The sequence below is a fragment of the Macaca mulatta genome, chromosome 2, assembly GCF_049350105.2.
Source record: "Macaca mulatta isolate MMU2019108-1 chromosome 2, T2T-MMU8v2.0, whole genome shotgun sequence".
In the NCBI taxonomy this organism is placed as follows: Eukaryota; Metazoa; Chordata; class Mammalia; order Primates; family Cercopithecidae; genus Macaca; species Macaca mulatta.
In genome coordinates this window covers 56,026,061-56,036,139 of record NC_133407.1, presented here as the reverse complement: position 1 = coordinate 56,036,139, position 10,079 = coordinate 56,026,061, and the positions used below count along the sequence as shown (strand labels likewise).

General features: G+C 35.4%; 1 long non-coding RNA gene across 1 annotated transcript in view; it reads right to left on the bottom strand.

Annotated features, from left to right (window-relative positions):
* Positions 1-1,641: 1,641 nt before the first annotated feature.
* LOC144339509 (uncharacterized) overlaps positions 1,642-10,079 on the bottom strand; it is a 28,132-nt gene continuing 19,694 nt past the window's right edge. Inside the window, exons 2-3 of the long non-coding RNA XR_013414528.1 lie at positions 7,572-7,749; positions 1,642-1,672 (exon numbers count right to left, since the gene is read on the bottom strand). This is a non-coding gene — a long non-coding RNA (uncharacterized LOC144339509). The remainder of the gene's footprint in view (positions 1,673-7,571; positions 7,750-10,079) is intronic.

The following is a 10,079-nucleotide window of genomic DNA, read 5'->3' as shown; positions in this document are numbered from 1 at the left end:
TCGCTCTAGCTACAGAAAGAGACTCTCACATGTGAGCACTTTATAAATGTTAGTTAATATTGTCTCTGGTTTGGGGGCTAAAATTCCTATTCAAATATATTTGGGTAGGTATTTTCATCAAGGGTCTAATTTAATTAAATTTCTGTTTTCTTAAATAACCAAGAATAAGTTTGAAGTTACAGCAGAAATTGCAAAATTAACTTGTAACATTGGATTGAGCAGTAAATTATCAAAGTTGCACTATGTATCTCTCACCTCCTCTGCTTTCTGTAATGAGTAAATCTTACTATTTTGGAATAAGGAGAGCGCATCTATTGTTCTGTTGCTATCTGAAAAAAATCACATGCTTTAGACTTCAATACTGAAAATAAATTTAAATACTAAAATAAATTATCCTGTTTGCTATTTAACAAAGCACTTGATCACCAGGTCATTTTCCCCTTTTATAAAATGGAGAAAGTATGTGCAAAATAATCATCTGAACACAAATGAAACCCCAATATAAGTTTGTACTGTCACCATTTTTCAGGTGATCAGACAAAATGCTTTACAACGGTACTTAGATTATCTAATTTGATTATGTAAATATCAATATGTTTATAGTAACAATTTGCATAATCAAAACTGCAGGATTGTGATTGGCTGCAAAAGCAGATTCAAAATTACAATGTTTAAAATAATCACAAATAGAAAACTCAGAAGTAACTGTATAATAAACTGTTTTTCTGAGCCATTTGAGAACAAGTTGCCAACCTGCTGCCCCATTACCCTAGAATAGTATGGGGTGTATTTCTTACCAACAAGGACATTTTTCTAAACAGCCACACTACGATCATTAAAATCAAGAAATTACAAAAAAAGTAATAAATCACCACAAATACATCAGTACCATTTACTCCTCAGAACTCCATTTAAATTTCACCAATTGTGCCAATAATGACCGTTCTAACAAAAGGATCCAGCTTATAATCACATTACACATTTGTCAGGTTTCTTTAGTTTCCTTCGATGGTAACAGCCTCTTCAGTCTTTCTTTGACTATCATGACCTTGGCATTTTTTGCAATATAAAGGCCAGCTGTTTTGTAGAATGTTTTCAATTTGCGTTTGTCCAATGTTCCTTCATGATTAGATTTGAGCTGTGCATCTTTGGCAGGAATATCACAGGAGTGATGCTGTGTTGTTGATCCTCAGGTATCACACAATTTTGATTAATTTCATTACTAAAGAAGCTCACTTTGATCACTGAAATAAGGAAGAGTCTGCAAAACTCTTCCACTGTAAAGTTAGTTTTCCCTTTTGTAATCGATTTTGTGACTGGTACTTCGAAACTATGTTTCTATCCCATTCCTTATCAGCTTTCAATTTATTCATTTTTCTGTATCCAAATGGATTCATGATTTCCTATAGTGTTCAGTGGGTTATAATTCTTCACTATCATTATTATTTATTTGTATGTTTATATTGTCCTTGACTGGGCCATGCAGAGACAACCATCTCTATGGACGTCTCCTCCCCCCGTTAGGTTCCGACACCTCATGCCAGGCTGCCCACCTAAACCTACCAGATGCCCCTCAACCCACCAGGGCTCAGGCACCCTGTACTAGGCCACCCCACCTTCCCCAGGCTGCAGGAATGCCTACCTTGCTCTGTTCCACCAAATGGCTTTAGGACTAAATTATTCAGAAAGAAGAGTCAGGGGAAGGGGAAGGGAAAAGGGAAAGGAGAAATGAAAAAAGAAGAGAAAAAAAGCCCAAATTACAATGTTACAATAAATTTATAGTTACAAAACTCTGCATCTTAGAATTAATTTTCTCTTATATTTTCTCAATTCCTCATAAGGAAAACATCAAGGGAATCTTAGGCAATTTATACCTGTATATGAGCATACTGGTCAGAAATTGCTTTCAAAATTCTTTTAAATAAATTGTAATGCTTGTCTATGAGTGCTTCCTGAGTCTGCAGCAAAGAACATTGAGGGAGGATGTAGTCATGCTAAGGTGAGAAAACTAATGATGGATTTCTGAAAGGATTCTTTCAGAAGCTTTACAAGTATGCAATTTAAAATGTCTTTTCACTAAAGATAAAATAATAGGGCATGGAATAAATCAAAGTTCTTTTTGATTAGGAGGAAAAACATTTCCTTTTAAGGTTATAAAACTGTTATGGTGAAACTTACTTGGGACCTCTGTATTTTCTGCTCTTCAGATGTAAACTTTAACCCTAATCTGACTTCAGTGAAGTATATACTGTTGAAGAAACCTGTCTGCAAGCTTTTTGAAAATGTCCAGACTGGAGGGAGCCCAACCGAGTGAACTCAGCCTTCTTAAGCCTCCCCCTGACCCCAATGATCTGTAGTGCTGTCTGGCATTCAGACACTTGTACAGCCTTGTGTATCTCTTCTGCTGCTATCTTATATTAATTTTCATGCTTGAAAACAGTGTATGTTTCTGCTTTGCTTCATTAACTAGACTGTAAACAATTTGATTATACACACCATCCATTTAATGATCATTTTGTTGTTTTCTTCTCGATATCATCCAAAACAGCAGTAGATGTGTAATTGTAAAGTCAATAAACAAATGAATGAATGAATCAATCAATCAATGAGTCAATCAATTAATTAACCCAACTATGTAGCATTACCTTCAAAAATTTTTTCAACTTGAACAGCTCTTAGGTTTGCGTTTTTCAAGAAAGAAAAAACTCTTGCTTTTAATGATCTCATTTTCACTTGCTAAATAATGAAACTATAAAAAATTTTCCTTATATTTACAATTTAATGTAAGAAAATCATCCTGAAATTCTTAGGCAATTAATACTTCTATTTGCATACGTTGGTCAGAAATTGCTAAAGCAAATGACAGATTTCTCCTTATTTGTAAAAGTCAAGGAACAATTTTAAGATTTAATATTCCTACTCTGCCCCAAATAAAGTACTTCAACATCATCAGAAATTTGGTACCATTAATGCAAAAGCATTAACTGATGTCTTGAGGCAAATACATAGTTTCATCAATTAGTGTTTGTTTTTGTATCTTATTTTAGCTATTCTAGTTAACTTTAATTAGGCGTTCACAAAATCTGGAGTATTATTAACATGTAGGTGACAAGCAGAGCGTCTCTTCAGAACATAAAATACAGCATTTAGTGTCAGCAAATGCCATTTTGAGAGAAGACTTTGCTGTTTCTTCTGAAGACTACTAGCTCTTTCCTCACATTTTGAAGGTGCTAACGATGTCCAGTAATGTGGCATCTCTGACAGACACAGTCTGAAGAAGGTGAATATTTAACATAAAAACATTCAAAGTGTAACAACAAATATTTTTCCCTTTTCTTTCTTTTTAAATGTACTATTTTTTTTAATCAGTGACTACTACTAATCACAATTGTACCAGATGATGATGTAACATATAAAACAGAACCTTTCCCCTCTCCCACCCCTTCAGTATCCTGTTTAACGCCCCTTAAAGGGATCCTGTTTAAGATCCCTTTACTATGGTCTACCAGGCTGGGCATGAGGTGGCTCCCCTCTCTTTTTGAGATCATCTTTTACTACTTCTCTATTTATTCACTGTGTTCTAGCCCTGCTGGCCTTATGCCTACCCGTGAGACAGCCAAGACAGGCCCTGCCTTGTGCCTTTACTCATGCTATTCTCTCTGCTTGGAACTACTGATAGTTCAAAGCATGACTTCATGAATGTGAAGGGAGTACACTCAGCTACCTGCTATTTTGCATCATCTTCTCCCACCTCAAATAAATACACATTGTAAATCAATGGAGTGTGTTTTCTCCCCAAATGTTACCGTAAAAAAAGTCCCCTCAAACTTCTTCCAACCATATTGCTGCTGTATAGAAAATCTGGAGTCCACTGTCTGGAAGGACAGATCTCCCGGATCTCCAAACAGCTTGCTCCTCCTGGTGCAAGGCTCAGGGAAAATGCCAACGCTTTAGAGAGGTATAATGTCACATTCTTCCTCACCACGCAGGTCATCTTCTCCCTACTATGTTCCTTACTATCTTTTATTTTCTTCACAGCACTATCACCATCTGATATTAATTTGTTTTTATAATTTAAATTTTAATAATCACTTGTATTCCTCCAGTAGAGTGTAAACACTTTGAGAGCAGGAATTGTGTCTGAATCACATATCTCCAGTTCTTAGAATAGTGCCCAATACACAACCATCACACAAAACCTATCTGTTGCATGCATAAAATACCACTACTTTGCTTGACAAAATTGAATATGTGGCCCAATTCTGAGCAAGATAACTCCAGCAATTATATTGAGCAATTGTGTGACAATTTCAATTGCCCTCTAAACAATATTTCTTCAGCATAGTTAAATGTTGCTCTATTTATATCCAGGTACTTTTAAGTAAAGGCAAATGAGTACGCTGAAAAATGCAAAATTATATTTATTAGAGTTTCAGTGCTGGGACCAATTAGTCAAAAGAGAAAGTCATCAATTTTCCATCTTTTTTCCCAGACCTCTTGAATGGCCTTGCAATTCACCCCATTTATTGTTCAAGCAAGACATTTGGAAATTGTGAGGCCTGGACTGCTCCTTCTCCCTCATCCCCTGCACATTCAATGAATCCTATTAATTCTGCTGTCTAAGTATCTTTTCTTGACACTTACAATGGTGCTCACTCTCATCCCATCATGTCTGAACTAACATGTACTAATATATATTTTGGGATTTGGAATATAGTACTTCATATTCTGGTTTTAAAAACAAAATTTTTCTTTCTTTATAATGTAAATTAAGTTATTCATTCATTTGCAATTTTTAAAAGGAGAATCATTCTGAAAAATAAAGAAAATTCTAGATATCATTGTTAAAAATGTACAGACCTTTAGACAAATAGATGTCTAGTATAATTTTCAATTTTTAAGAAAATGCATTTTATTCCCTCAAAAGGTCAAAGAATTTCTGAGATACATTAGTGTTCAGAGAATTTGACAGATTTTTCTAAATGACATAAAAAATAATTGCAAAAAATTAAAAAATACAATTTAAGCTTTTCTTATTGGTTAGAGATTTGGAAACCGAAGTTGTTTCACTGTGATAATACAATTTGTACTGAACAAAATGTTCTGCTGTTGTTGGGTTGCAATGAAGTGTTTTGAGAGTCATTGTCAAATATTCCTTAAAAAACAATTGAAAAGAGAAAATTACTGGAGGGTACTTTTCATGACAAAGGCAGACTAAATTTTATGTAATATTGAAAAGTATAATAGTAATATGAAGTTAAATGCATTGTGGGAAATTCATATTGTTCAAATGGTATAATCAGGTCATTTTACAGTACTATCTCTTACATATAATTATGATCAACTATCATTTTACTCCAAATGTTCTGCTATTGTACAAAGAAGGCAATTTTGAGATTTCTAGATATTTGTGGTATTTAAAATTATCATTATTTATATTTATTTGCTCTTCTGGCAGATACAAAGAGATGGTTGAAAATTTCTGGTGTGAAGTAAATATAGAAGACAATGAGCTGGTTAAAATACTTTGTAAATTTATATGCAAATAAGTGGAGAAACCTACTAATGCTATTCAATTATTTGTGAAATATACAATGAGGATTTTTTTTAAACTGCTGAACATCCAATAAAGTGATAATTGTCTTATTATGCAGAAAGATGTTAGTATAAGCACACAAAAAGATTAATATTCTTTTTAGCAGTTGATTTTAAAACTGAGTTGATGTACAAAGAAACGCTACAATCTACAAGTTAAGATTTGTTGTGCCATATAATGGAATCTGACAAGGCTGAAAAGATTTCAGTCCTAATGAGTGCTGTATGAATGCTAACAGGAATACCATAGGGAATGACTGTGCTTGCCAGAATTGGATTTGGAAGCAGCAGGAGTAATACATCCTGGCAACCAGGGGCGGCTTGTTCTTTTAGGGTCTGAGACTTAAACAGCAATGACAGTATAAACAAAGACACTCAACAACATCATACTTTTAGAATCAATACATTTTGCCATTTGGCCTTTCAGGGCAACTGGTTCTTTTACTCTGTCCCTGAGAACACAGTGTTCTTTAACACTTCCTTCTTGAACCTCGGCCCTCTGGCTTCCTTCCCCTCCAGTCTAATCATCTTATTGTGAGGTCCACCACCCTGGTCCCCCTCTATGCATATTCTCATTCATCATTTAACCCTGCTGACCACTACTTCCTTCTGGGTTGCTTAGACACCACATTTTCCCCTTCCCTTCTTTGTTTCTCTGGGCATTCAGTCCGGGTTTCCTCAGCTGAGTCTTTTCAGTTTTACTACAAACCTCCCGAGTTTCCCTCTAACCGCAGCTGATTCCACTGACCTCCTCAGGCAACCTCTACCCAATGGCATTTCTTAGGTTCCCATCTTCACATTCCAGTATTCACCATTAATGACCATTCATTGAGTGTTTAATAAGTGCCAGGCAGTTTTACAAAGAGCTTTACACAAATAATCCCATTTATAGCCTCACAAGAACTCAATGAGATAGGTATGATCAATGCCATTTTTTTTTTTAATTTTTGGGAGGATGAGAAAACCAAGTCTCAGAAAGGTTGAGTATCTTACCCAATTTCTCATGGTTAATAACTGTTTGGATTTGAATTTAATTCAGCCTGAGTCTTAAACATTATAGAATATAGGCCCCCAATTTGTTAAGCATTCATATGACAAGACTTACTCTGACCTTATGGCATGACTGCCTGTTTCTGCTTCATTCATACACTTAGTTTCCATTTTAAACTACCCATCTGGTAACTGGGTTCTTCTGTATCTGAATTGCTGCATTATAACCCAATTACTTCTATTCCTGTTGGCCTGGCAATGAGAGACCAGTGAAAATCAGGCAGGATAAGGACACAAAAAGTCTAGTCTTTCTTTGTACCTTCCAGGCATTTGATGTTCAGAGTCCTATCCCATAATGAAAGTCCAGGGTCTGGAGACCCAGTTATAAACTGATAGATAGCAGCTTGCAAAACAACCCAGTAAAGTGGACAGACGACCTACCTGCTGTAAGACTGACTGGTCAAGCTGGGGAGAGGTTGATGCTGGACTCTTAAAAGGAACCAGTCCAATCTCAGCCAAAGTGTCACCACTGAGCTCTGACAGATATGGTGCCATGGATTGTGTCACAACACCCTCTTTCTGACCTTCCAGAGCTTTCTCATGATCTAGTCTGATTGTGTCTCATGAGTCAGCTTTCTCCTTTGGTGTGCTGCCTTGGCCTTGGCCTTAGTCACCCTACTGGCTAGTTCCCTCTGTCTGGCTTCCTCTTGACCCATCACTCCGGGTTAGCTGCATCCTTGACTTTGCTTTTCCAGCTCCGCCCCTGACTGTCTACCCTCACAAGTACCATCAGTTAATTTGCTTGCACTTGTGAACATCCATATCACTGGACCTTGTGCTTGCCTTGCCCTCCCTGCATCTTCCTTACCCGTGGACAACTGCTTTAACCCTCAGCCTCCCTCAGACTATTCTCCACTCTGAGGTCCTAGAAAAGCACAGGCCTTCTTTACTAGCCCTTGAAATTGGTGTATTTGCGAAGATCTTACCTTTCGCTCTCGACCTTTGCACAAATCTCCTTAGGGACTCATCACTTCTCATGCTTTTCTCATTACTTTCTCATCACTTTCAAATATATCCTGTCTTGAGTGTCTCTTTTGCTCTGAGTCTTGCCACTTTACTCAAACGGGATTCCTGGGCACAGTTCTCTCTCACTACAGCTTCTGACTGAAGGGAAAAAAAAAATCACATTATCAGTTCTAAATTCTCAATTGTACTCATTATTTTCTTTCTTTAAAATCATCTTTATTGAGGGATAATGTAGATACGATAAAATGCAGTCTCATTAAATATACAGTTTGATGAGCACTGACAAATGTAGATAGACACCTGTAACAGTCACTGCAGCCATAGTACGAAATGTGTCCATCACCCCAGGAATTCCCTTATGCAGTTTTGCAGTCAGTCCAACATCTGCCCTGCCCCCACAGTTTATTAATCTACTCTCTTGATCTATTTTCTATCAATATTTGTTAGTTTTTCCTGTCTAGAATTTTTTTTATAATAACAACAATATACAGTGTACTCATTCTCATTAGTGTTTGGCTCCTCTTTCTAGCATAGATTCATCCATGTTGTGTGTGTCAGCAGATTGCTCCTTTTGGTTGCAAATAGCATTCCATTGTAAAGATCTATACAATTCGTTTTTCCACTCATCTATTGATGGATATTTGAGTTATTTTCAGTTTTGGCTATTCTGATTCTTTTTTTAATATTTAACTTTTTATTAAAAATGAACTTTTAAAGGGTTTTTGAGATAATTGTAGATTCACATGCAATTGAAAGGAATAATATAGATTCTATGTACCTTTTACACAGTTTCCCCTAAAGTTAACATCTTGCTAAACCATAATAAAATATCACAAACAGGATACTGACATTGATAAAGTCAAGATACATTTCTCTCACCCCAAGAATCCCTCATACTGTCACTGTTTCGTTGTATCTACTTTCCACTTTCTCCCCCTCCTTTAATACCTAGAGACCACTAATCTGTTCTCCATATCTATAACTTTCTCATCTCAATAATATTATATGAATAGAATATAGGTTGAACATCCCAAATCTGAAAATACAAACTCTGAAATTCTCCCAAATCTGAACTTTTTGAGCACAAACATGATGTTCAAAAAAAGATCTCATTAGAACATTTCAGATTCCAAATTTTTGGATTTGGTATCCAAATCAACTGGTAAGTATAATGCAACTATTTCAAAATGTGAAAAAATGTGAAATTTGAAACACTTCAGTTGCCAAACATTTCAGATAAAGAATACACAATTTGTAATACAGTATGCATTCTTCTGAGATTTTTTTTCCCCCATTCAGATTAATTCTCTGGAGATTCATTCAGGTCATTGGCTAGTATCAATAGTTCATTTATTTTAAGTGAAGTGGCTTATGCTTGTAATCCCAGCAATTTGGGAGATTGAGGCAGATGGATTACTTGAGTTCAGGGGTTTGAGATAGCCAGGGCAACACAGTGAGACCTCATCTTTAAAAAGTAAATTTAAAAAATTTATTAAAAATTATGTATTAAAAATAAGTAAAATAGTTTCTTTTTATTGTTGAATAGAATCCCATGATACAGTTGTACCACACTTTATTTAACCAATCACTCACTGAAAGACACCTGTGTTATTTCCAGTTTTTGGCTATTACAAATAAAGCTTATAGAAACATTTTCGTACAAGTGTTTGTGTGAATATGGGTTTTCATTTCTCTGGAATAAATGTCCAGAGACAATTTATAGGTCATAAGGTGACTTCACATTTAGTTTTAAAAAAACTCTTTCAGAGTGGCTGTACCATTTTACATGTCCATGATCAATGCATGAGTGATCTAGTTTCACCACATCCTCGCTAGTATTTGGTGGTGTCACTATTTTTTATTGCAGTCATTTTGATAGATGTGTAGTGCTATCTCATTGTGGTTTTAATTTGTAGGTAATGATAAATCATATTTATTGTGTTCATTTGCCATCTGTATATCACTATGTCTTTTTCTCACTTTCTACTTGAGTTATGTTCCTATTGATTTTTGAGAGTTTTAGAAATATTCTGGATACCATTCCTTTGTCAGATAAGAGGTTTGCAAATATTTTCTCCCAAGCTGTGGTGTGTCTTTTATCCTCTTAAACAAGATCTTTCATGGAGAAAACATTTTAAGATTGGTGACATTCAATTTCTCATTTTTTTTTTCCTTTTTTTGTATCATGCTTTTGGTGTCACCTAGAACTGTATCCTAGCCCTAGGCTCTGCAGATCTTCTGTGATTTTTCCAGAGTTTTATAGTTGTGTATTTTACATTTAAGCCCACGCTCCATTTTTCAGTTATTTTTTCTATAAGATATAAAATTTTAGATTAATGGTTTAGAGGTTTATTTTTGTTTTGTTTTGTTTTGTTTTGTGTTTTTGGCAATAGATGCCCAGTTGCTTCGGCACCATTTATTATAAAAGGCTATCTTTCTCCAATTTAATTGCTTTTGTCTCTTTGTCA